Source organism: Schistocerca americana, chromosome 5 (assembly GCF_021461395.2).
Source record: "Schistocerca americana isolate TAMUIC-IGC-003095 chromosome 5, iqSchAmer2.1, whole genome shotgun sequence".
Lineage (NCBI taxonomy): Eukaryota > Metazoa > Arthropoda > Insecta > Orthoptera > Acrididae > Schistocerca > Schistocerca americana.
Window position 1 is genome coordinate 184,332,147 of NC_060123.1, and position 26,706 is coordinate 184,358,852.

The 26,706-nt window shown below is 43.5% G+C and overlaps 1 protein-coding gene across 4 annotated transcripts in view; it reads left to right on the plus strand.

Annotated features, from left to right (window-relative positions):
- The window catches only part of LOC124616689 (membralin), a 495,400-nt gene that overhangs the window by 320,820 nt on the left and 147,874 nt on the right, over positions 1 to 26,706 (plus strand). The gene's annotated exons all lie outside the window — the stretch shown is intronic.

Here is a 26,706-nt window from a genome sequence, read left to right on the forward strand (position 1 = left end):
AGGCCAGTTACACAATATATGATTAGATCTTATGAAACGAAATACGAGTAGTCTTTGATACAGTGCTTAAGTTCAAGCCTTTGCTCTCCCCTTCATCTAACTGAAAACATTACTGCATTTTCTTTGCCACTGAAAGCTATTACTCCACACGTATTCTTCGGTCTTGAAGGTACTCTATTTTTGTTCTAGACTTAAATCAGCGCAACAATCATCGTTCGAACTACAATTCACAGAATCGCCCAAGTTATTTCCTCTTTCGTCTAATACTCGTATTACCACGATTTCTAACCAAATGCAGACATCATTCGAATGAATTCCAATAAATTAAATAATAAATAACACACACCCTTACGTAGGTCCTCAGGAGAAATAAGTGATTTCGATTTCGTACCACCGTCTTCTTTTTCTTCTTTTGCGTTGTTGAAAGCATTAATTGGATTTCACATCACTGTGAAACTGTGGTATCAGCGCTACAATAGATGGCATTAGGAACCACTGCTACTTGTTACGGATATTAAGTGAGTTACAGATTCGAGTGAATGGTAACTATGAACAACTGCGTCGGAGATACTTTCAACTGACACTGAAATGTGCTTTACAAATTACGATCGCATGTTTAACGATGTACCATCAACCAAGGGTATGTGCCTGCTGTGTTGCGCATGGGTATACATTTCTCCAGCGACCTTGCGAGCTATGAACTTGGCAATTTTGAACATTTTTGAAAATACTTGTAGTGTGTCTCAGCAACTTCTTTCTTTGTATCTCTACCGTATAAAAAATTTCAGGGCAGCTTTCGACATCTCGGGTTCGACCGTTCCCATGCCAGATATTGTAAGTGTACAGATTGTCCATTAGACAATTTACATAGTATGTCAACATTACATTTTAGTGCATCATATATTTTTATGTGCACATAATTATTTTTTTCGTTGAATACAAGAGAATAATTTATGAACTTTTCGTTAACGTTACAGAAAGAAACAAAACCGGTACAAAATATGCCATAGCCAGACACTAAATTACTCACATACGGCTCAAAAGTACTACATAATATCTGTTCTTGAATTCTGTATTCAACAGGAATTGATTTCTTACAACAACCTTTACCAGCGAGTACATTTGCGTTACAATATTCATAGTCTTTCCCCTAGTTACTTATGTCATTTTTAGATTCAACGGCTTCAGTGTTATCTAGTATCACTGCCTGACATCTCTTTCGCCAAATATTAGATAGTTCTTCAAAGAGCTATTAGAATGGACCGTCATCGGCTCCGCTTATTTCCTCGTGATATATGAAAAATGAACAGAAAATAGGACTGCGTCACTTTTTGTTCTGTTCTGCCTCTCCTCTACATTTAGAGTTCTTATGTCTGCTAAAAGAACAACTGATTTTCATGGTTTTGGTTATCGGACAGCTTTCAAAAAACGTAAGGAAGGCAGATGCCATCCACCAAACTGAAATATAACTTTACAATATATCCCTGGTTAAACCTAATCGTATTCGGCACATGACAGCGTGCAGAGAGGCTTACATAATTAAGCCATTAGATCAAAAATTTCCATACGATGAACTTTCACGAAGTAGAATTTCTGCCTATTTCTTTTAAGAGAGGTCTCCGTGATCCATGAATTTAAAAGGTAAGTACTTGTCGTTTTGTACTACTTGATTCCGGTTGATCATTTGTAACGATTTCGTGGCATTGCACGGACATGGCGTGTTTGCAACATTGCTGTCGTTCCTAACATCCTTGAGATAACTATCACGCCCCTTGGGGTGATGGCGGTGTGGGGGAGGGGAAGGGGAAGGGTAATGGAGAGCGGGCTCGGCAGCTGCAGGCAGTCGCGAAACTATGTCGGGGCTGGCGACATCTGTGTTTCGGCTTGCCTAATGGAGCGCTGCCAGGCGACGAATCGACTGTCTCTGCCGCCCCTGCCAGCGCATTGCCCGGATTCTTGTGTTATGAAGGCAGTTCTGACTGCCATTCACAGACTGGCTAAGGAAGGAAGCTCATACCTTTCTGTCTCGGCTGCAGATCACAAAAAGTACGGCTCGTTCGCTGGAGCTACGGACCATGGTACTTCATTCCACGACCGCAGATCGGTCGTTTAGGTCACTCACTGGCTATGGGTAGCTTTCGGTCGGCGGTTTTTCCTGACTTGGTGGCTACGTTAGATGCCCGAGCGTGCAGTCCGTCTCCAGGTTGTCACATGATGCAATCCCGTGTTTGTTCCCACAAGACTTCGTTTCAGTTATTATTGGTTGAGATCATTATGTTGACTCCAATTACAGATACGCATGAATGAGAGTGTGATTTTAAATGAAACAGAAAAAGTTAGGTTTTTTTCTTTTATACGTACACTGGTGCTTTCAAACTTAGTGATATCTTAAATTGAAAGAATTTCTATGAAAACAAAAAAAATTAATGATGATGGTTGTGTAGGAGGTTCTGCCCTATCTAATTGCTAATGTTGGAACTCGACTGAACATAGAAATTGTTGCAGCCGCTGTGCACATTATCCTGAGAAAACGTTCCCGATAAATCGCTGCAGAATTTGGACTTTCCGGACGATCTAGGAGGCATATGTTCAAAACTTCGTAAGTTTGTTAATTTAGACGGCATTTGTCATGTCAAAAGAACACAGGTCGTAACGTACATCGGAGAATGGTATCGCTTATGGAATGCAGGTCGAAACATGTTCTTTTCACAGTTTTAGATATTCATCTGAAATTTTGGCATTTAGGACTACCAAGGATTACACGAACGTGTAATGAAAATGTACACTGAACTCATTGTTATCAAAGCATATTGCGTAATACGTTTATTTTTAAACTTCTTGTTAAGTCGGAAGCACCTATTGATCTGAAACAGGAAATTTTTGTCGCTGGAGCTAGAAGGTTCCGTTGTTGCAGTCTCGGCCCCAAGCGTTCAGTTTGCTGTTTCGAAAGTTTTAGATCGCGAACCAGATCGTTCAGTTCCTTTTGATTAAAGAGCTGAGGCGAAATGTCATGATATTTAGGGCAATACTCTTCTATATGTTCAATACTTTCTGATTTACTTGACATGGTGTCTGATCCCGTGGCTTTCAAATTACAGACGGGAACAGGCAGCCCCTTATCATGGGGCACAGGCAAATGCACTGAAGATACATTTGGATGCTATATTTTATATCTAGTTTTGCTTCAATGTCCAGAAATATTTGTAAGACAGAAGTAACAATCTGAATAATGGTCATTAGGCTCACACCACATAATTGGAACAGCGAATGGCATGGCTCGACGTTTTCCTTTCAACCACTCTGTTAAGGTTGTAGTACAGGCTATGCAGGCAATACGAGGTGCAAAATTTTTATCTTGCTCACCAACAGAACAATGAAAATACAATTTATATGCCATTTTAACCAAATCAGTCATTGTTTTTCTTTGGGCTTTTGGAGTTAATTTCCCACAGACATAACAAAAGTTGTCGGGGTGGCTTGGACAGCAACGAGATTTACTAGTTGTCATTTTTCGTTGTGTAACTTTTAAATACAAACAGTTTGCACTATCTTTCACAGGAAACACTCACCGAGGATCTCTTTCACACCACTGGATTACCACACCAACCATTTACTGATGATTTGTAGATCTTCTTGCTGTCCTCTGCAAATCAAAAAAGCCGACCGGGGTGGCCGAGCGGTTCTAGGCGCTACAGTCTGGAACCGCGCGACCGCTACGGTCGCAGGTTCGAATCCTGCCTCGGGCATGGATGTGTGTGACGTCCTTAGGTTAGTTAGGTTTAAGTACTTCTAAGTTCTAGGGGACTGATGACCTCAGCAGTTAAGTCTCATAGTGCTCAAAGCCATTTGAACCATGCAAATCAAAAACAAACAATGAAACATCAAATCAGAAGAACAGAAAAAAGCGAAATACTGAATACGAAAAATAAAAAACCTTTAAAAACTCAAAAATGGTACGTTCTAGAACATTTTGAAAGGTATATTCGGATTCTACACACTAAAATGTATTACATCCCAGATGCAGAATGGCTGTTGACTAGTGAACGAGGTGTCCCTAATTCACTTGCTTACTTGTGTATACAGAGTGCGAAAATAGTTGGTAATGAAATAGTAACAGGATGGGGGACATCGAATAGTGAAGTAGAGAAAAAATTGCCAAATAACCAAAAAATGCACCGTTGTGGAAGTATCAACACAAATAGCCAGCCAGTCGGCGAGGAGCGCGTGGGAAGTCCCCTTTCCCCAGCTAATGCCTGTTACGGTAAAAAGCGTAGAAAAGAAGACGTTATGAACGAAATTGGCGTAGAAAAATTGAATGAGAGATCTGAGAAGAACAGGTTGAAATGGTTTTACGTGTAAAGAGAAAGGAAGGTGAAAGAATACCAAAGCGAGTGACGGTAGCCAAGTTTCAGGGGAGAAGGAAGGGTACAGCGATATGGATTGACTCAATACACAGCAGTTATTAAAAATTTTTAGTTCTTCTCTAATATCTTGTTTCCTTAATCTATCTTCAATTGTGCAAAGTTTAACTCCTCTCAGGAATTTCATTTTTTGTGTCTGAATACGGTGTTCTTCCTTTTTATCACCCGGCTCTCGCTTCTATAGAGCAGCGTGGGGACTGCAACAGGTTTGTATGATTTTAAAAAGGAAGTAAAAGCTTATGCAGTAACTACGGAGGAATAAGTTTGCTGGACTCAACACACACAACGGATCTTAAGATTTTAAACAAAGACTCAGAAATATAATGCAAGTACTACTGCATGAGGAACAAATGGTTCTTAGGAAAAGGCGTTCCACGATGGATGCAGTTTTTTATTTTACAGCAGATAACGCAAAAACATGGAGCATACGATAGATAAATACTCACATACACATTATTTTTATTGGTTTGAAAGAAAAAGCTCTTGACAGTGTCAATAGACAGAAACTTTGGAAGATAATTACGGATAGCGGATATCCGAACCCTCAGTGAACGCAATAAAAAGTTTACATCAGAGCACGACTATTACTCTAGGTCTTGACGGAAAATGCCTAATGAGATACCAGTCAACAAAGGAGTACGGCAAAGCTACTGTGTCTCTCCATCTTTGTTCAACAATTACATACGTGAAATAACGCATATATGGAAAATAGAATTTCAGGACGGTATATACCTAGTCGGAAGAATTCTTTTAAATAACGTAATCTGTGCTGACCATACAGTGTGCCGGCCGATGTAGCCGATTGTAGGCGCTTCAGTCTGGAACCGCGCGACCGTTAAGCTCACAGGTTCGAACCAGCCTCGGGCATGGATGTATGTGATGTCCTTAGGTTAGGTAGATTTAAATAGTTCTAAGTCTAGGGGACTGATGACCTCAGATGTTAAGTCCCATAGTGCTTAGAGCCATTTGAACCATTTGACGATACAGTGATCGTAACCGATAAAGATGATTACCTTCGGAAAAGAATTTACGTATTGACATAAATCAGTACCACGTTTGGCATAGCACAACAGAAAAAACTAAGACAATGATCTTCATGAGGTAAGAATACATTAGAACCAAAATAGCGGTAGTTCGGACGATTTTAGAATAAGTAAACCACTTCAGTTACTTACGTTGTGAGGTGACATATGGCGACAGCAAAGATGTAGAAATTAAGCTTAGTAAACTCAGCCGGGTCCGTGGAACAATGAGTAGAAATCTTAAAAAGAAAACTAAGTAAGATGCTCAAATTCTACAGAACTCTTGCAGTTCCCACACTGCTCTATGGAAGAGAGACCTCGGTGGTTACTAAAAAGCGAGAGCGTAGTTACTGGAGAAGTTAATTCATTATTTAAGTTAAACTGTCAATGCCAGGCAACTTAAAATTCCTATCCATAGTTGGTTTTGTTAGACGCGATCTTTCTGTACAGTTTACTGGGTGAAGACTCACAGATAAATCAACTAAGTTAGAAGTACATCAATTCGAGTAATTTGTTAATGTAGCGAACTACACAACAGAAACCGGACAGTGTAAAGAAATCAAAATGAGATACTGTTATGTGCTATGTTTTTTAACAGTGAAATCAAAAAGTAAATTTTAAAATGTTTGCTAATGTACGGAGAGCATGAACCAAATTTTCGTATAAGAGTTACATAAGAAGCTGTAAAATAAGGCATTGTTGAAAGCGGAAAAAATATTAAATTTTGAAACTTATCTTATGAAATACATAGGTTTTGGCAGTAAATTTTCAAAATTTTGTTCCAACGTTGATCCTCAAAGAAATGATTGGGACACCTTCTCTAAAATTTCCTACGTGTTTCGAATTATTGTAGTGGCGTCAATAATTTTTGTGACAGCTTTACACCTTTATTAACTTATTAACTTGTCGCTGCCTGGCTGGAGTTTTGTGGATGGCCTTTAGCTGCCAATGTTTTGTACACCGTTGTTTTTGTTGTTATTTTCTTTACTTCGAAGAGGTGTTTAATGCATCTCTCCAAGGTAGGCTATCATCTTCATCTCTCCATAAATGCTGCAGTCTGCATCCATTTGAACTTCCGCACTGTAGCCGAGCCTCGGTGTTTCTCTATAATCCCCCCCCTCTCTCTCTCCCCCCTCCCTCCCCCCCTCTCCCCTCTTTCCTCTCTCCTTCCCCTCTCCTGCCCCCTCCCCCCCTCACCACCTCACACTTGCCTCCAGTCACAAAGCAACGATAGTTGATGCCTCAGGATATGTTCTGCGAACTGATTTCTGTTGTCAAGTTGCGCTATAAATTTTATTTTTCTCATTTCGATTCAGTACCCTCTCATAAGGTATTCCACCTACCCATTTAATTTTAAATATGTAGCACCACATTTCTAAAGCTTCTGTGCTCTTCTTATCTTAACTACTTATCGTCCACGTTTCACTTCCTTACAACGCTACAGTCCAAACAAATACCTTCGGGAAAAACTTTTTAATTTTTAAATTTGTATTCGATGTCAACAAATTTATCTTTTTTAGGAATGCTTTACTGGATATTGCCAGTCTGCATATTGTTTCCTCTCTACTTCTGCCATAACCGGTTTTTTTGCTATCCAAATGACAAAACTCGCTTATTGCATTTAGTGTGTCATTTCCTAATCCAATTCTCTCAGCCGCATGTGATATCGCCTGATCGCATGATATAATGTGACTTCATTCCATTTCCCTTGTTTTATTTTTGCTGATGTTCATCTTACAACGCCTTTTTAAGATAATGCCTGTCATTAAAGGTAGGACAAAGGCGTTTTTTATTTATAAAACAAATAGGATAAATCTGTTTGCGCTTTCACGAGTATTACGAACACATTTTGGATTCTTTAACGGCTTAAGAGTAGTTAGGCGTGTAGATGAATAGGTTACTGGAGTCCTCCGAATTATAGGGGAAGAGTGAGACGAGGACTGGAATACGTTTGTTTCAGTGTGTATAATACAGTTATTTCGTACATGTCTTGTGTTTTTTATGTCTTAATCGTATCGCATGTATACTTGCATGGCGTAAATCGATAGCAGTCAACTATAGACATCTTCGCCTTTGTTACTGAGACGAGCTGTGTTTGCGTTAGAGTTTTCGGAATACCGGACAGTGTACAGCGGTATTTTTTATTTTCCATAAATCTCCGCTTGCACTCGCCTCTTGGTGGACTGAGAATTCAGTGACAGGTCCCTCGTGAGCCAAAAGGCATTTGCTTTCGTTTCTTTTGGCGCGAGTTTTCCGCCCCTTTACGTCTGAGTTTTGATATACATTGCGCTGTAAAGACAGGAGTTGCCGCAAAGTTTCCGTCCCCAGCGGCCTTTGTTCGGCCGACTCGTTGTTTCCCGTCCTCCCCTCCCCTCTCCTCCCCCCCCCCTCCCTTCAGGTGCCCCTGCAGCTCCAGTGCCACTGCACTGTGGTACTTGGCTCTCTGTGGATGGGGGAGGGGCTGTTGTTCCGTTCCCGGTTGCTATTTGTTCTCCATCGCCGTCGAAACCTCAAAGGGAATTCGTCGCCCGCTCGCCGCCCTACACAATGGATCGGCCAATCGACTGCACCGAAGTCGATTCAGTTTGCGCTTTTAGCAGCTGCTGTCGCGTTGGCTTCACGGCCACAACAGCCTTTCTCTCTCTCTCTCTCTCTCTCTCTTTCTTTCAAATTCCGTATTTCCCGAGTATTTTAATTTTGGTATTTGTCGTTTGCTTGGCAGTTCACATTTAAGTATCGTAGCAGTGATGTTTGCACAGTACATGAATTTTAATAAGTGTTGAGGAAGCCGATTCGAGAGTAGTTTTCAAAAGTATTTATTTGCCCTCATATCAAAGTTAATCGTCATCACGTAATTTACAGGATCTAGTTCACTTTAGTCTGAGCCATACTACGAAAAAAATACGGAAACGGTTTTGTATGCCACGTCTGGACTATTGAACTGTCTTGCTCGTCTTCAGTGTCGATGGGGGGCACATGGCTTCGCCTGGACCGTAGGATGATGTCTTTTGAGTTACCTTGCACGGTTACCAGAAGCGGCTCGTTTGGTAACTGCTTTTGGTAGGTTATTAATAAGCGTCTGTTAATTCTGATGTTATGTTAATGTCCACGGATATGAATGAAAAAGAAGTAAAGCTCCATGCATTAATTGGACGTGGTTGGTAGCTGTACTCGGCAATACCCTAAAACGAGACGACCACATAGTCGAAATAGTTTTCCACCGCTGAAATTAAAAACTGCTGATACCCGATGCTGCAGCACTGGAATTACAAATTCCATTGCAGAATTAGCTACTCACGAAGTTCAGTGTAATTTTAATTTGGATCGTTGCAGCATGGTAATAAGTGTCCAAGGAATAGAAAAGCAACTGGAATCACTCAACAGAGGAAAGTCCACTGGACCTGACGGGATACCAATTCGATTCTACACAGAGTACGCGAAAGAACTTGCCCCCCTTCTAACAGCCGCGTACCGCAAGTCTCTAGAGGAACGGAAGGTTCCAAATGATTGGAAAAGAGCACAGGTAGTCCCAGTCTTCAAGAAGGGTCGTCGAGCAGATGCGCAAAACTATAGACCTATATCTCTGACGTCTATCTGTTGTAGAATTTTAGAACATGTTTTTTGCTCTCGTATCATGTTGTTTTTGGAAACCCAGAATCTACTATGTAGGAATCAACATAGATTCCGGAAACAGCGATCGTGTGAGACCCAAATCGCTTTATTTGTTCATGATACCCAGAAAATATTAGATACAGGCTCCCAGGTAGATGCTATTTTCCTTGACTTCCGGAAGGCGTTCGATACAGTTCCGCACAGTCGCCTGATAAACAAAGTAAGAGCCTACGGAATATCAGACCAGCTGTGTGGCTGGATTGAAGAGTTTTTAGCAAACAGAACACAGCATGTTGTTATAAATGGGGAGACGTCTATAGACGTTAAAGTAACCTCTGGCGTGCAACAGGGGAGTGTTATGGGACCATTGCTTTTCACGATATATATAAATGACCTAGTAGATAGTGTCGGAAGTTCCATGCGGCTTTTCGCGGATGATGCTGTAGTATACAGAGAAGTTGCAGCATTAGAAAATTGCAGCGAAATGCAGGAAGATCTGCAGCGGATAGGCACTTGGTGCAGGGAGTGGCAGCTGACCCTTAACATAGACAAATGTAATGTATTGCGAATACATAGAAAGAAGGATCCTTTATTGTATGATTATATGATAGCGGAACAAACACTGGTAGCAGTTACTTCTGTAAAATATCTGGGAGTATGCGTGCGGAACGATTTGAAGTGGAATGATCATATAAAATTAATTGTTGGTAAGGCGGGTACCAGGTTGAGATTCATTGGGAGAGTCCTTAGAAAATGTAGTCCATCAACAAAGGAGGTGGCTTACAAAACACTCGTTCGACCTATACTTGAGTATTGCTCATCAGTGTGGGATCCGTACCAGATCGGGTTGACGGAGGAGATAGAGAAGATCCAAAGAAGAGCGGCGCGTTTCGTCACAGGGTTATTTGGTAACCGTGATAGCGTTACGGAGATGTTTAGCAAACTCAAGTGGCAGACTCTGCAAGAGAGGCGCTCTGCATCGCGGTGTAGCTTGCTCGCCAGGTTTCGAGAGGGTGCGTTTCTGGATGAGGTATCGAATATATTGCTTCCCCCTACTTATACCTCCCGAGGAAATCACGAATGTAAAATTAGAGAGATTCGAACGCGTACGGAGGCTTTCAGACAGTCGTTCTTCCCGCGAACCATACGCGACTGGAACAGAAAAGGGAGGTAATGACCGTGGCACGTAAAGTGCCCTCCGCCACACACCGTTGGTGGCTTGCGGAGTGTGAATGTAGATGTAGATGTAATACATCTTGCGTATGAAGCGACACAGTGCAGTCCCAAATTTCGAACACTCTCGACGGCTCTTTGCCAGATTATAAGAAAAGTTCGTAATCATCTGCAGTGAAGTCGACCGTTAGAGAATCCGCTGCATTTGTCGTGTAATGTAGGAATTTCAGTTCTGGACCGAGACGACCACATAGGCAACCTGCGATACATAGAGGCACAAAATTGTGGGCTACTTACCTGTAGCTTTTCAGGAGCTCAAGACTGATCGCACCTCTGCTTACATAAACACATACAATAGGTAAGACGATAAGACGGCATGACAATTATGATTTTAAATGATTAACCCGTGTTTATCATATTGTGGAATGATTATCTGGCCATCCCTGAGTAGAGCCTCTCTGCTGTAGATCTACGGTGAAGCACCAGTCCTAAATTCGAAACTTTGTACGTGGTCATGAAAATGCAGAATGAATGTTACATAATTACACAGCTGCTCTTGGCTTGACAAGGCTCTTACCGCCAGTACCAATATCTCAACGTAGAGGAGCCCAAACATGCTCTATGGGACTTAGGTCGTCGGACGAAACTGGGTTGTATCTGGTCGATGACGAAGACTAAGAAGTCCAGCATTGTCGCCTTGTAGAATGAAGCAATCATCATTCTATGAGGACTTCTCTAAGCATAGGGGATGTCGTTCTCCATTTATGTGGAGTCAAGTATACATTTTAATTGCTTTCATTTTGACATGGACGCCCACTTTAGGTCAGGGAGAAATTTATGGTAGTTCCTTTACAACTTAATGTAAAATCTTATACTGAAATGCTGATTTCAAAACAACTGTCATCTTTCAGGCACAAACCGAGATTTAAAGCAGTATTATGCCCATTATGTTAATGGCAATGTGAGAATCACCTTCTGTGGCATTGCGTATAAGTGACTTTGACAAAGGAGGCAATGGCCTGTGAACTTTTAGTGGTATGCTGTAGTGCATATCGTTACCAACTGGCAGTCTGGTTATTTGCGCTGCCAGCCACACCGTGGCTCCTCTACAGCACGTACAGTCGTGGGTGAAGGCTGACGCATGGCCAGAGTGGGCTAGGCATCTAACAGCAATGGCTCCAAATGATCCTAGGAGTACATCAAAAATCTCTCGTCTCCCTTGGGATTTGACTAAATTCACCTTAGGTGTTTCCATACTTGGTAGACCTATTCTCTAAATTGCAGGTGTTGATCACTGTTGATGATTTGTCAACCTGCCTATTTGAGTTCGAATTTTACTTAGCTGTCATCTGTCAGTGGCCCTTCAGTGCTGTTTGCGTGGTAAATTCGACCTCCTCGTCATCTGACCAACATTTGATTACCTCTGCTGACTTCTCACTTTTTTTTTTAGTCATCAGTCTTCTTTTTAAATTTATTAGCCTTTGGCACTAGCCATTTAGCCAGAAAAGTGAGTAACTACAGATTGAGTATACAGTATCATATATTATAAATTACATGAATTCCAGGTAAACTTGACTGGTTTCATGCGCCCTGCCACCAATTCCTCTCTTGTGTCAACCTTTTCATATCAGGGTAGCCCTTGTAACCTATCTCCTCAATCATTTGTTGGATGTATTCCAATGTCTGTCCTCCTGTACATTTTTTACCGTTTGCAGTTCCCTCTGCCATGGAAGTTACTCCCTGAATCCTTGCACATATCCTGTACTCCTGTCCCATCTCTTTGTCAGTGTTTTCCACGTATTCCATTCCTCGCCGATTCTAAGGAGAACCTCCTCATTCCTTACCTTATCAGTCCACCTAATTTTCAATAGCGCCACATCTCAGATGCTTTGATTCTGCTCTGTTCTGGTTTTTCCACAGTCCAGGTCGTACTCCCTTACAATGCTGGGCTCGATACGTACATTCTCATAAATTGTTTCCTCAAAATTAAGACTTACGTTTGATACTAGCAGACTTCTCTTGGCCACGAAAGCCCTTTTTGCCAGAGCTAGTTTATTCTTATGTCCTCCTTGGCCTGACCGTCACGGGTTATCTTGCTGCTTAGGTAGCAGACAGAATTCCTTAACTACTTCTACGTTGTTAACACCAATCCTGATGTTGAGTTTCACGCTGTTCTCATTTCTGTAATTTTGCATTACATTCGTCTTTCTTCGATTTGCTCTCAATTCATATTGTATACTCATTATGCTGTTTATTCCATTCAACCGATCATGTAATTCTTCACTTTCGCTTATGATAGCTGTTATCATCGGTGAATTTTCTCATTGATACTTTTCACAGTGAATTTTAATTCCACTCTTGAGCCTTTCCTTTATGTCCGTCATTGCTTGTCCGATGTATAGATTGAAAAGAATGGAAAAAGTGTACATCCCTGCCTGATACCCTTTTTAATCCGAGCAGTTCGTTTTTGGTCTTCCTCTCGTATTATCTCCTCTTGGTTCTTGTAGTTTTTTGTCTCTCTCTAAGACGACTAACTACCGCTTCCTCTCAATCATACAGATGGTTGCTATGTACAGATGATACAAACTTTGCTGTGGCAGATTTTTACATAACTACTATTATCGAAACATGTTGAACCGTCGTGCCGTTTCCTCCGTATTGCGGCATCCTTTATGCTTTTCATAATCCGATGCTTAGTTTTCACTGGCAAAAATAAAATAGTATGCGTTTGAACTACGTGAAGCTAAATCATAATTGCAGATAATGAGGAACATCTGAGAACTAAAAGATTTTATGCAGAAAGGGAGACAGCAAAAGGCACATGTTTCGTTTGTGATACAGCGTTTATTATCAATGAAATTGCGAATGGGGAAAATATTGAGCGGTCACTGAATAGGTTGCTGCCTATTCGTTGACATTAGTAGCAAATGGAACATTGAAGAACAAGAGCACACATGACGTAAGTGCCCCCCCCCCCCTCCCCACCACTTCACACACACACACACACACACACACACACACACACACACACACACACAGAGAGAGAGAGAGAGAGAGAGAGAGAGAGAGAGAGAGAGAGAGAGAGAGACGCTCATCTCTTGTGATCAAGCGACCGCGAATCGCGCTCAACGAAACGTAGAGTGAATGCTGCAGCTCGTATCTTTTCTTTTTTCGTAAAAAATTGAAAAGGAAACAAATAAAAGAGAAGCATTTTCTGTGCGTGTTTTCAATCTGCAGTGCAAACAAATGTAATTGAGAGAGCATTGCCATTGGCGCGTCCTGTGCACGGCTGCGCGCGGACCCCTGCTTCCCGCTTAGCGCGTGGCCTCACGCGTGCGTGTAGCGCGGGAGGCGCCGCTTATTTGGCCCTGCCGCCGATCAAAGACGAGAAGCGTCTGCGACCTAAAGCCGTGGCGCTGCGTGCCGGCCCAGCGAGCGAGCAGGCAGCCTACTCGATATGACTGCATAGCCACCGGCCAGTGTTCGCCTGCGGCGGCTTTCTCGCAAACGTTTCTCTGTACTTTGCCGAGCGTAGTAAACATAACAGTTCAGCAATCGCTTATATCGCCGAGCTTGTCAAGTTCTCGGATACATTTCCCTTAATTCAGAGGGTGAAGCACATCTATGTGCTAAATCGACAGCCATTATAAAATCTAATTATCGCTTGTGAAATTTATTTATACAGGGCTATTACAAATGATTGAAGCGATTTCATAAATTCACTGTAGCTCCATTCATTGACATATGGTCACGACACACTACAGATACGTAGAAAAACTCATAAAGTTTTGTTCGGCTGAAACCACACTTCAGGTTTCTGCCGCCAGAGCGCTCGGAAGCGCAGTGAGACAAAATGGCGACAGGAGCCGAGAAAGTGTATGTCGTGCTTGAAATGCACTCACATCAGTCAGTCATAACAATGCAACGACACTTCAGGACGAAGTTCAACAAAGATCCACCAACTGCTATCTCCATTCGGCGATGGTATGCGCAGTTTGAAGCTTCTGGATGCCTCTGTAAGGGGAAATCAACGGGTCGGCCTGCAGTGAGCGAAGAAACGGTTACCACGTGCGGGCAAGTTTCACGCGTAGCCGGCGGAAGTCGACGAATAAAGCAAGCAGGGAGCTAAACGTACCACAGCCGACGGTTTGGAAAATCTTACGGAAAAGGCTAAAGCAGAAGCCTTGCCGTTTACAATTGCTACAAGCCCTGACACCCGATGACAAAGTCAAACGCTTTGAGTTTTCGGCGCGGTTGCAACAGCTCATGGAAGAGGATGCGTTCAGTGCGAAACTTGTTTTCAGTGATGAAGCAACATTTTTCGTAATGTGCGAATCTGGGCGGTAGAGAATCCTCACGCATTCGTGCAGCAAATTCGCAATTCACCAAAAGTTAACGTGTTTTGTGCAATCTCACGGTTTAAAGTTTACGGCCCCTTTTTCTTCTGCGAAAAAAACGTTACAGGGCACATGTATCTGGACATGCTGGAAAATTGGCTCATGCCACAACTGGAGACCGACAGCGCCGACTTCATCTTTCAACAGGATGGTGCTCCACCGCACTTCCATCATGATGTTCGGCATTTCTTAAACAGGAGATTGGAAAACCGATGGATCGGTCGTGGTGGAGATCATGATCAGCAATTCATGTCATGGCCTCCACGCTCTCCCGACTTAACCCATTGCGATTTCTTTCTGTGGGGTTATGTGAAAGATTCAGTGTTTAAACCTCCTCTACCAAGAAACGTGCCAGAACTGCGAGCTCGCATCAACGATGCTTTCGAACTCATTGATGGGGTCATGCTGCGCCGAGTGTGGGAGGAACTTGATTATCGGCTTGATGTCTGCCGAATCACTAAAGGGGCACATATCGAACATTTGTGAATACCTAAAAAAACTTTTTGAGTTTTTGTATGTGTGTGCAAAGCATTGTGAAAATATCTCAAATAATAAAGTTATTGCAGAGCTGTGAAATCGCTTCAATCATTTGTAATAACCCCGTAGATCTTTTGTAAGTCTGTATGTGCGAACACGTTTCAGTAAAACAACAGTAACTGCCCTAGATGGTGGTAGTTGTGGTGTGGTGGTGGTGGTGGTGGTGGTGGTGGTGTAGCAAACTTCACAAGGAGTGGCGTGTTCACCAGGTTTTTTCCTTTACCATTACGTTGAGATTGTTACGGGAGGTTATCTGTAGAGATAGTGTACGATATGGACGTAACAAAATTTTCCCATTTAATTCTGTGTGCACTGTTTCTCATAAAACATTTGATTAATTCGTGCAAAATAATTCTTCCATTCAACTAAGGTGTCCAGGAGGTACTACGGTAAATTGTTTGTAAGGAAGGAAGCGCCACTACTTGTGCCTCTGATATTAATAGGCAGTGCATTTAATTTCTTACAAGTGTGTACCTGGCATACGCCGCCCGAACAGGCCATGAAGGCCCAACGGTACCGACCCGCCGCCGTGTCATCCTGAGCCCACAGGCGTCACTGGATGCGCTTATAGAGCGTCATGTGGTCAGCACACGCTCTTCCTGCCGTATGTCAGTTTCCGAGACCGGGGCCGCTACTTCTCAATCAAGTAGCTCCTCAGTTTGCCTCACAAGGGCTGAGTGCACCCAGCGTGCCAACAGCGCTCGGCAGACTGGATGGTCACCCATCCAAGTGCTACGTCAGCCCGACAGCTCTTAACTTCGGTGATCTGACCTCCCCGTGACGATAAGAGACAGGTGACAGTTCCACTCCACGTGCACTTAGAGTTTTGTAGAGTGATACAAAACGCGAAGTTACTCCAGCAAGAACGTTCATGGGCCAGACGTTGACCACTTGTACTAGACTCGATCTCGTTAGACGGATACTTAGTTGTGGATCTTCGTCTGACTTCCTCCATTTTTGATATCTCCTCTTACCGGAATGTTTGAAATAGACATACAGCGTTCGTGACATACAGCTGTCACGTCTCTTCTCCAACACAGCTAGCAGTCAATGTGCGTAATGCATGAACCATACACTTAAGTTGCTACTAATTCGGATGCTGAGAGCACACCCTCGACTTACCACTGACTTTAGGTCCGGCCTTGTCTCCTAGGACAACAGACAAGTTTCTTCGTGAGAACATTAATTATCCTCTACCTCCCGTCTTCGCTGTGCATTATTGTATACATGGCAAATCTGAACTCCACCGATAAAATTAAGGAGATTGTTTAGGGATATTTTTGGAATATTATTGGTTTACGTGACCCATGGTGTTTGCTGGCTTGTTAGAGAGTAATAAATTAATGGTGGTGTTCTCTGGAACGACGGACTGAAAACCAAACCAATCAGTAATTCTTACACATTACAGCATCACGTCATTTATTGTGACTGAAATTTAGTCCATTTACGAGAGTTCGAAATAAATAACAAAAAAAGACTTATTTAAAACGTTTGATGCTCTGTTTTCGATATCAATATATTTCAGTAAGTCTTTTCTCCAGAGAATGCCACGAGTATCTTTTATTCAGTTTGTTACCTGCAGTTACCTTTGTTTCTGCAAAAACGTACCTTGACAGCGGTGAAGAATCATGTAATGTGCAATCACCAGAAGGTACAAAAGAGAAGATAAAGTAATGTAACGGTTGCTTGGCTGGTATTTCAGTGCTCGTGCAAAGCGTCGATTGCGGGTGGAACGACTGTCAGCGATCGCGTGGAAGAGACACAGTCATCCAGACTTGGTGTTCTGCCATATATCAAACGACCAGTGTTTTCATTCTAATGTGGAAACATGTGCTCCTCATAGGTGCCTACGTACAGATTCAAAAGTAATGTGATGCGGTTTCAGCTTGGCATCATACACTCCTGGAAATGGAAAAAAGAACACATTGACACCGGTGTGTCAGACCCACCATACTTGCTCCGGACACTGCGAGAGGGCTGTACAAGCAATGATCACACGCACGGCACAGCGGACACACCAGGAACCGCGGTGTTGGCCGTCGAATGGCGCTAGCTGCGCAGCATTTGTGCACCGCCGCCGTCAGTGTCAGCCAGTTTGCCGTGGCATACGGAGCTCCATCGCAGTCTTTAACACTGGTAGCATGCCGCGACAGCGTGGACGTGAACCGTATGTGCAGTTGACGGACTTTGAGCGAGGGCGTATAGTGGGCATGCGGGAGGGCGGGTGGACGTACCGCCGAATTGCTCAACACGTGGGGCGTGAGGTCTCCACAGTACACCGATGTTGTCGCCAGTGGTCGGCGGAAGGTGCACGTGCCCGTCGACCAGGGACCGGACCGCAGCGACGCACGGATGCACGTCAAGACCGTAGGATCATACGCAGTGCCGTAGGGGACCGCACCGCCACTTCCCAGCAAATTAGGGACACTGTTGCTCCTGGGGTATCGGCGAGGACCATTCGCAACCGTCTCCATGAAGCTGGGCTACGGTCCCGCACACCGTTAGGCCGTCTTCCGCTCACGCGCCAACATCGTGCAGCCCGCCTCCAGTGGTGTCGCGACAGGCGTGAATGGAGGGACGAATGGAGACGTGTCGTCTTCAGCGATGAGAGTCGCTTCTGCCTTGGTGCCAGTGATGGTCGTATGCGTGTTTGGCGCCGTGCAGGTGAGCGCCACAATCAGGACTGCATACGACCGAGGCACACAGGGCCAACACCCGGCATCATGGTGTGGGGAGCGATCTCCTACACTGGCCGTACACCACTCGTGATCGTCGAGGGGACACTGAATAGTGCACGGTACATCCAAACCGTCATCGAACCCATCGTTCTACCATTCCTAGACCGGCAAGGGAACTTGCTGTTCCAACAGGACAATGCACGTCCGCATGTATCCCGTGCCATCCAACGTGCTCTAGAAGGTGTAAGTCAACTACCCTGGCCAGCAAGATCTCCGGATCTGTCCCCCATTGAGCATGTTTGGGACTGGATGAAGCGTCGTCTCACGCTGTCTGCACGTCCAGCACGAACGCTGGTCCAACTGAGGCGCCAGGTGGAAATGGCATGGCAAGCCGTTCCACAGGACTACATCCAGCATCTCTACGATCGTCTCCATGGGAGAATAGCAGCCTGCATTGCTGCGAAAGGTGGATATACACTGTACTAGTGCCGACATTGTGCATGCTCTGTTGCCTGTGTCTATGTGCCTGTGGTTCTGTCAGTGTGATCATGTGATGTATCTGACCCCAGGAATGTGTCAATAAAGTTTCCCCTTCCTGGGACAATGAATTCACGGTGTTCTTATTTCAATTTCCAGGAGTGTAGTACGGATCTTCCGTTGCATGTCACCTAGCTCACTACACCTGTTCATACTGCTACGCATCAGTGTTAACGTACAACTGGCACTGCCAGTAAAACAAATCCGAGCCAGAACAGAGCAGTACTCAGGTAATTCCGAGAAAATAGGTTATGTAACTGATATATCTGCGCGTAGGTTCCGGATACTGTAGTTCTTGGGTGTCAAGTGGTTAGCGTTCTAGCTACATAAGACGAATATGTGTAAGGTGACAGTTCTCCCGCTCAGACTTAATTTTAATCTATATTTTTTTCATCACTGATTATATTATTTAATTTATATGACATTTGAGAGTTAATATAATTGCGAGGGTTGCCAGGAAAGTTTTTTCAGCAATTCTTTATTGAACATAATGAGAATCACACACACGAAAGAATGTTTTTTTATCTACACACCCTATTTTTCTCCATCTTGTTCTGTGGCTTTCCTCGAGCGCGAAACAAAGGCGTGCGTGCCCTGTCGGTACCAATCCTAATCCTGGTGGCGGAGCCAGTGCTTCACTGTGTGAATCACCTCCTCATCGCCGTCAAATTGGCGTCCCTAAATTGGCGTCCCTTAATTGCCCAAACAAGTGGAAGTCCGAGGGGCTTGGTCAGCACTGTAGGGTAGATGGGGTAACATTGTCCAAACCTGTTTTGCGATGTGTTCAGCAGTCCTCAGACTTGTGTGGGACCGAGCGTTATCCTGTTACAGCAAAACATCTCGTGGGTTGCTGTGGCGACGAAGTCTCCGGAAGCGCGTCTTGAGTTTTGTTAATGTGTTGACATACGTTTCTGAATTGATGGTACCGCCTCTTGGTGTCACATCAATGAAAATCACACTTTCACAGTCGCAGAACACGGTGGTCATGACCTTACCGGTGGAAGCAGTTGCATTGAATTTTTTCTCCTGTGGGGAGTGGGAATGGCACCATTCCATTGGGATGTGGTTTTGTTTCGGGCTCAAAACGGTGAATCCAGGTTTCATCACCTGTCACAATCCGGAAGAAGAAGGCCTTCCCCTGAGCCTCAAAACGTTGGAACAAATCAAGACAAATGTTTTTTCAGTGCTATTTGTGATCCACCGTTAGACGCAGCGGGACCCATCTTGCACACACTTATGAATATCCAGGAGTGCGGATAATTGGATCCACACTTCTTTTGCCGATTGACAGATGCAGCGCCAATTGCCCAGTCGTAATGCGTCTATCCTCGCGAGTGACAAAATCAACTCGCTGCAACGTGTTAGGTGTGACAACCGTGGATGGTTTTCCCGACTGCTGCAAATCTTGGAGCTCCGCCGAACCGCCTTCTGATGACCCCACTCTCCGTGCCCAGCGACTAACTATACTTCTGTCGACGGCAGATGCTCCGTAGGCTTTTGCGCAAGCGTCTGCGAATATTCCCCAGTTTCTTTCTCTGCAGTGAGAAATTCAATGTCGGCGCATTGCTGTAACGTACATCACCTACAGACACCAATTTGAAACCGTCCTGCCGCCACGCTATCTGTCGGAAGTGACGTAATCTTGGCGCGCTCACTCAGAAGACTTCAAATAATACATAGGTAACGTTTCGCATTCGCAGCATTGTTTTCGGCTGAGCAAAAAAAATGCAGTGCATTACTTTCAGGTCAACCCTCGTAAAAAACCACGTGTATTTGCATGAAGTTTTAGTGAATATTATGTTATTTGACTACTTACGACTTTTAATTAAACTTAATTCTTAGAACAAACATGTTTATAACCATCGACAAGTAAATGAAGAAACGCATATAGTTCTCCTTAAAATGTGTGCTTGTCGTGACTTGCGAAATACCTTATACATGCAATATGGTAGGGTACCTGGATGTGCTTTGCACCTCGACCCTTCGAGCTGCAGACACAGAAGCAGGCCCCATTTGGTAGTTAACCTGCTTTGCGGTGAGACATTGTAAATGTAGCAAGAACGAATAGTGTAGGTGCAAATTTTTTGAATGTCACAGAATTTACACTTCTGCTACAAGTGTAAACCTGTCCAGTTCGCAGGAGAGCTTCTGTAAAGTTTGGAGGGTAGGAGACGAGGTACTGGCAGAATTAAAGCTGTGAGGACGGGGCGTGAGTCTTGCTTGGGTAGCTCAGTTGCTGGAGCACTTGCCCGCGAAAGGCAAAGGTCCTGAGTTCGAGTCTTGGTCCAGCACACAGTTTCAATCTTCCAGGAAGTTTGATATCAGCGCACGCTCCGCTGCAGAGTGAAAATCTTATTCTTCAACTGTTTGTACTTGTAATGACAACTGCTACTCAAGACTACCTGCGTAGCTAGTACTGTGCACTTGACTGAACTGATTAATTACTATCATTTAATTAAATAAATAATTGTCATATAAATATGTTGTAACGAGATCAGTTTAGAAATAAATGCTAGTAGTCACTTCACGTTCAATATAGTAACTACACTGATTTTCAGTGAAAAACTTTGTCATGACAACATGAAAAGCAATCCCTGTCTGAAGACACACTGACACACTGAACTATGGCCGTTACTAAACAGGCTGCTGCAGCCGGCCGAGACAGACACAGCAACAGAGAAGTAACCAATTTTGTGACTTTCACGAGTTCCTAACCATTTCATCTGTGTACTTTAATTGTTTAGTTCCTTGAGTTTCTGCATTTTAATTTAATATCTAATAGCCGCAGTTCTCGCGTTTTAGTTTGCGTTGGAAAGTAAACCGCTTTTGTGATTTTTAGAAGTTCATAATCGGAGGCAAATCATTTAGTTTCACCTGAGTGCTTCTATAGTTAGGTTTTTTGAATCTTTGCATATTAATCTAATTAATCAAACACAGTTGCTGCATTTTCATCAGTGTCTGCAGTACATTTCCGCAGCACGTCCGGATAGTCCGTTTATCTTGGTAGTTTGATTTTCCACGGTCTTTAGTATGGATAGGGATTGTGAGTGTTGTGTGCAGATGCGAGCCGATTTGGTGACACTTTGCTCTCAGCTCCAGGCTGTGATGGCTTCGGTTACACAGCTTGAGGCTGCAGTGGATGCACACCACTGTTGAGCTGGCCGTGGGGATCCAACGGACGTCTGGCAAGTTCGAGTCCTCCGATCGGTCCTCACTGGTGGTCAACCCCTCTTAGGTTGTTTGTAGATGACGCTGTAGTTTATCGACTAATAAAGGCATCAGAAGATCAATACAAATTGCAAAACGGTTTAGAAAAGATATCTGTATGGTGCAAAAATTTACAGTTGATCCTAAGTACCAGAAAGCGTGAGGTCATCCACATGAGTCCTGAAAGAAATCCTTTAAACTTCGGTTACGTGATAAATCGGTGAAATCTAATAAAGCCCGTAAATTCAACTAAATACCTAGGAATTACAATTACGAACGACCTGAATTGGAAGGAACACATAGAAAATGTTGTTGGGAAGGCTAACCAAAGACGGCGTTTTATTGGCGGGACACTTCGAATATGTTACAGACCTAATAAGGAGACTGCCTATACTGCGCTTGATACTGCTGCACGGTGTGGGGTCCTTACGAAATAGGATTGACGGAGTACATCAAGTTCGAAGTAGGGCAACACGTTTTGTATTATCGCGAATTAGGGGAGAGAGTGTCACTGAAATGATACAGGATTTGGGATGGACATCATTAAAACAAAGACGTTTTTCATTGCGGCGGAATCTTCTCAAGAAATTCCACAATCAACAACTTTTTCCTCCGAAAAATATTTTGTTGACACCGACCTACATGGGGAAAAACATTCAACATGATAAAATGAGGGAAATAAGAGCTCGTATGGAAAGATATAGGTGTTCATTCTTTCTTCGCGCTATACAAAATTGGAATAATAGAGAATTGTGAAGGTGGTTCCATGAACCCTCTGCTAGGCACTTAAATGTGATTTGCAGAGTATCCAGGTAGATGTAAATGTAGCTGTAGATGGAACGACGTCACATCTGGCCTGCTTATTATTTTCCAACATCAGCACAGTTTGTGGCAGTGCAGGACACGCAGCTGAGACAGAAGCTAGTGAAGCTAGTGCTTAATATTAGACAAGCCATGTGAAAATTTAAGGTTTTGAAGATATTGTGATAGCTTTGGACTGAAAATTTAACCCTGTCAGAATGTGAGTGCTGATTCTCTGCACTGCCTTTGGATTTGCAGAGCTATTCCATTCACTAACAAAGCTTAAAAGATTGTGTGAACGAAACTAAAGTGCTTACTCATACAATTGTACTCAAAACTTGAACCACATGAGCTTTGTGATGTAATCCAAAACAGTCTGTTATTAATAAAAATAAACTTATATTTAATTGAAAGAAGCTGTTTGAAATTAACTGAGTAATGAAGCTATAAGCATTTCGTTCGCTTATAATTCTAAATCTGTGTTCACTTTAGTACTGTACTGTTGTATCAACTTTAAGAAAGGAAATCATAATATTTCCATTGCTGCTAAGTCTGTGAATGTGTGCAATTTTAATTGTTCAATTACATGAGCATAAGAAAGCAAAATATGCATTTACTGTCAACTTTGAAGGTGTGTGCACTTTTAAGTTTGCATTAACTTCTAAAGAAATTGAAACTACAGTACTACATTTGCTACGAGTTCATTTAATTGAAGTTTAATTAAGTAAAAGTTTCTTCACCTCGTATCAACATAGGTCACAATCCTGCTGGCACCACGGCTTTCTACGTCAGCGGTTTTGATTAGATTATTAACACAGTGCACAACTTACGGTTATTTAACATTCAAATCTCTCGTAACAGCACGTTATGGTATAGCCTTTTTATGGTGCACACTTGCATTTGTACTGTAAAGCAGCACTAGTAATGGAAATATTAACGAAACCAAAATTCAAAGAGCTTTACTCGTACGTACAGATTTATTCTAAAGGATTGAAAAGTCAGGGGAGTCCTTAGTCGTTAGCACACATGTAGTTCGTAATTCGCTATACAGAGTGAAGAGAAAATACCGGACTTAGCAGTCAGCCATCTATTCCTCATCCTAATTCAAGACAAAAATGTATCTAGCAAACCTAATCCAGTCAGTGGGTTTAATAGAAATTCGATTTAAAAAATGAGCCTCTGGCAACGCTGTAACTACGTGCAGCGTGGATAACAAAGGTTGCATAAACTCTGCGCTGTGCCGGATGTTTCCTGTTAGCTCTTCGAGACGAAGCAATGGCGTGGAGAACGGATATACAGACTAGACGATGTTCGAGTAGCGTTCGTTTTTCAGTTAAAACACCAAATTTTCGTCTTAACTATGCGGTATCTTGTCTAGTTCTTTCCGCTGCTGTTACCTCTATTTAAACATCAAGACATAACATCAGCTTCTTACAGAAGCAAGCGACTACTTTGTTTCGTCCATGACACAAGTCAAGTCAATAGAAGGTAATAATGGATACAGTAACATCGTCTGTACTTAATGGCGGACAAAAAACGATAGGTAGCCTACACTAGATTGCACATTATGCTACGCGCAGTAATTCCATTTTGTACGCTTGACGTTCAGGCCTATCTTCACAGAGCCGGTACATCCACGTACGGTCAACGTTCATTTCCTAGAAGGTGGTCAAAGCGGCCACCTTGCATTTGCAAACACTTCGCCACTCGAAGCGGCATGCACACGAGCTATTAGGTCGTGTATATCCATCGGTGGAGTACTATAAACGTGTTCCTTTAAGCGACCCCGCAAATAAAAATCTAATGGATTAAAATCCGGGAACGTGGAGACCAGAGGACTAGACGTGCACGACAAATCCATTTCGCTGTAAACGCTTCATTGTAATAGTTACGCGCACACATTCCTGAGTGTGGTGGTGCACCATCATGCTGAAACCATAGCTGTCGTCTAATACCAAGTGGAATGTTTTCTAATTTGGCAGACAAAGTATTACAAAGAAACGCACGATACAAGAGCTCATTCAACTTGTACTGCAAATGGTAAGGGCCCAAAAGCACTTCCACGATTCCACCCGATAGGTTTATGCCAAAACGTACCTGAAAGCCTCATTCACTGGTAACATGTGGGTTGTGTTCCGACCAGTAACGACTGTTGTAGCAGTTGAAAATAAAGCCATTCACAAAACTGTACTCGTCGAATATGGTCTTCTGGCCGCAGGTGTTGAGTTAACTTATAATGATATGGATCCAGTTCTTCATTGTGCAACACTTCCACAACGTGTCTTCGAAATATGTGGAACTGCCTCACAATATCGGAGGTACCTCGCCGAGGTGATTTGTGAAAGCTTTCAAGATTCGCGTCCTCTGTTTGTAGAGTACGTCTAGTCCTCGGACGACGTCTGTCCTTGACTTGTGGACGAAGAGTAACGGTTTCCCGAAGGCTTTGCTACAAAATGGCTCTGAGCACTATGGGACTTAACTTCTGAGGTCATCAGTCCCCTAGAACTTAGAACTACTTAAACCTAACTAACCTAAGGACATCACACACATCCATGCCCGAGGCAGGATTCGAATCTGCGACCGTAGCGGTCGCGCGGTTCGAGATTGTAGCGCCTAGAACCGCTCGGCCACCCCGGCTCGCGGCGTTGCTACAGGCGGCGAAAAATTTTCTTATCGGGATGGCGTCTTTGAAAGTACCGTACAACACACGCAAGAACAACAGCAGCAGTTTAGTTATCGGATGCACCCAACTCCAGAATAATATCGACGTATTCATTGTTAGTGTAGTCCATCGGCAATCCTCCCTACAGGAACCTGATAGGACTAGTTATGGTTCTGCGTTACGTGCTCAGTAGACACATACACGTAATTTAATGAATACCACTGCCGTGTGACAAAACGATGTCTTACTTGTAAACGAGGAGGTCCAGCGAACGGACGTCTAAAAAATAAGAAGGCACCTCACAAGGATTCCAACCTTGGCTCCAAGGTGGACGTGGCTTTGATGTCCCAGCTCACTACTAAGTAAGGCAGTACAGTAGTGCGGGTCGGTACACGCTCCTCTGTACATTCCGATTCGCTGCACTATGTGATCGTGTTGCCAGCTCCTTGTTTTTATACATGTGTTTTAAAAATGCACCCGATCTGATTTTACTACATAAACTTTGTCTTAAATCTGGACGAGGAATCGCACGCCGACCTCCTAGTGCGGCATTTTTTCTTCACCCTTTATGTTGTTCAAAGTTTGTGAAGAAATATACACTATGTGATCAGAAGTACCCGGACACCCCAAAAAACATATGTTTTTCATATTAGGTGCATTGTGCTGCAACCTACTGCCAGGTACTCCATATTAGCGACCTCTGTAGTCAGTAGACATCGTAAGAGAACAGAATGGGGCGCTCCGCGGAACTCACGGACTTCGAACGTGGCCAGGTGATTGGGTGTCACTTGTGTCATACGTCTGTACGCGAGATTTCCACACTCCTAAACATCCCTACGTCCATTGTTTCCGGTGTGATAATGAAGTGGAAACGTGAAGGGACACGGACAGCACAAAAGCGTACAGGCGGACCTCGTCTGTTGACTTGACAGAGACCGCCGACAGTTGAAGAGGGTCTTAATGTGTAATAGGCAGACATTTATCTAGATCATCACACAGGAATTCCAAACTGCATTAGGATCCACTGCAAGTACTGTGACAGTTAGGCGGGAGGCGCGAAAACTTGGATTTCATGGTCGAGCGCCGGTAAATGCCAAACGACGCCTCACTTGGTGTAAGGAGCGTAAACATTGGACGATCGTACAGTGGAAAAACGTTGTGTGGAGTGACGAATCACGGTACACAATGTAGCGATCCGACGGCAGGGTGTTGGTATGGCGAATGCTCGGTGAACTTAATCTGCCAGCGTGTGTAGTGGCAACAGTAAATTCGGAGGTTGTGGTGTTACTGTGTGGTCGTGTTTTTCATAGAGGGGCTGGCACCCCTTGTTGTTTCGCGTGGCACTATCACAGCACACACCTACATTGATGTTTTAAGCACCTTCTTGCTTCCCGCTGTTGAAGAGCAATTCGGGGATGGCGATTGCATCTTTCTGCACGATCAAGCAGCTGCTCATAATGCACCGTCTGTGGCAGAGTCGTTATAGGTCAATAACATCCCTTAAATTGACTGGCCTGCACAGAGTCCTGACCTGAGTCCTATAGAACACCTTTGGGATATTTTGGAACGCCGACTTCGTGCCAGGCCTCACCAACCGACATCGATACCTCTCCTCAGTGCAGTACTCCGTGAAGAATGGGCTGCCATTCCCCAAGAAAC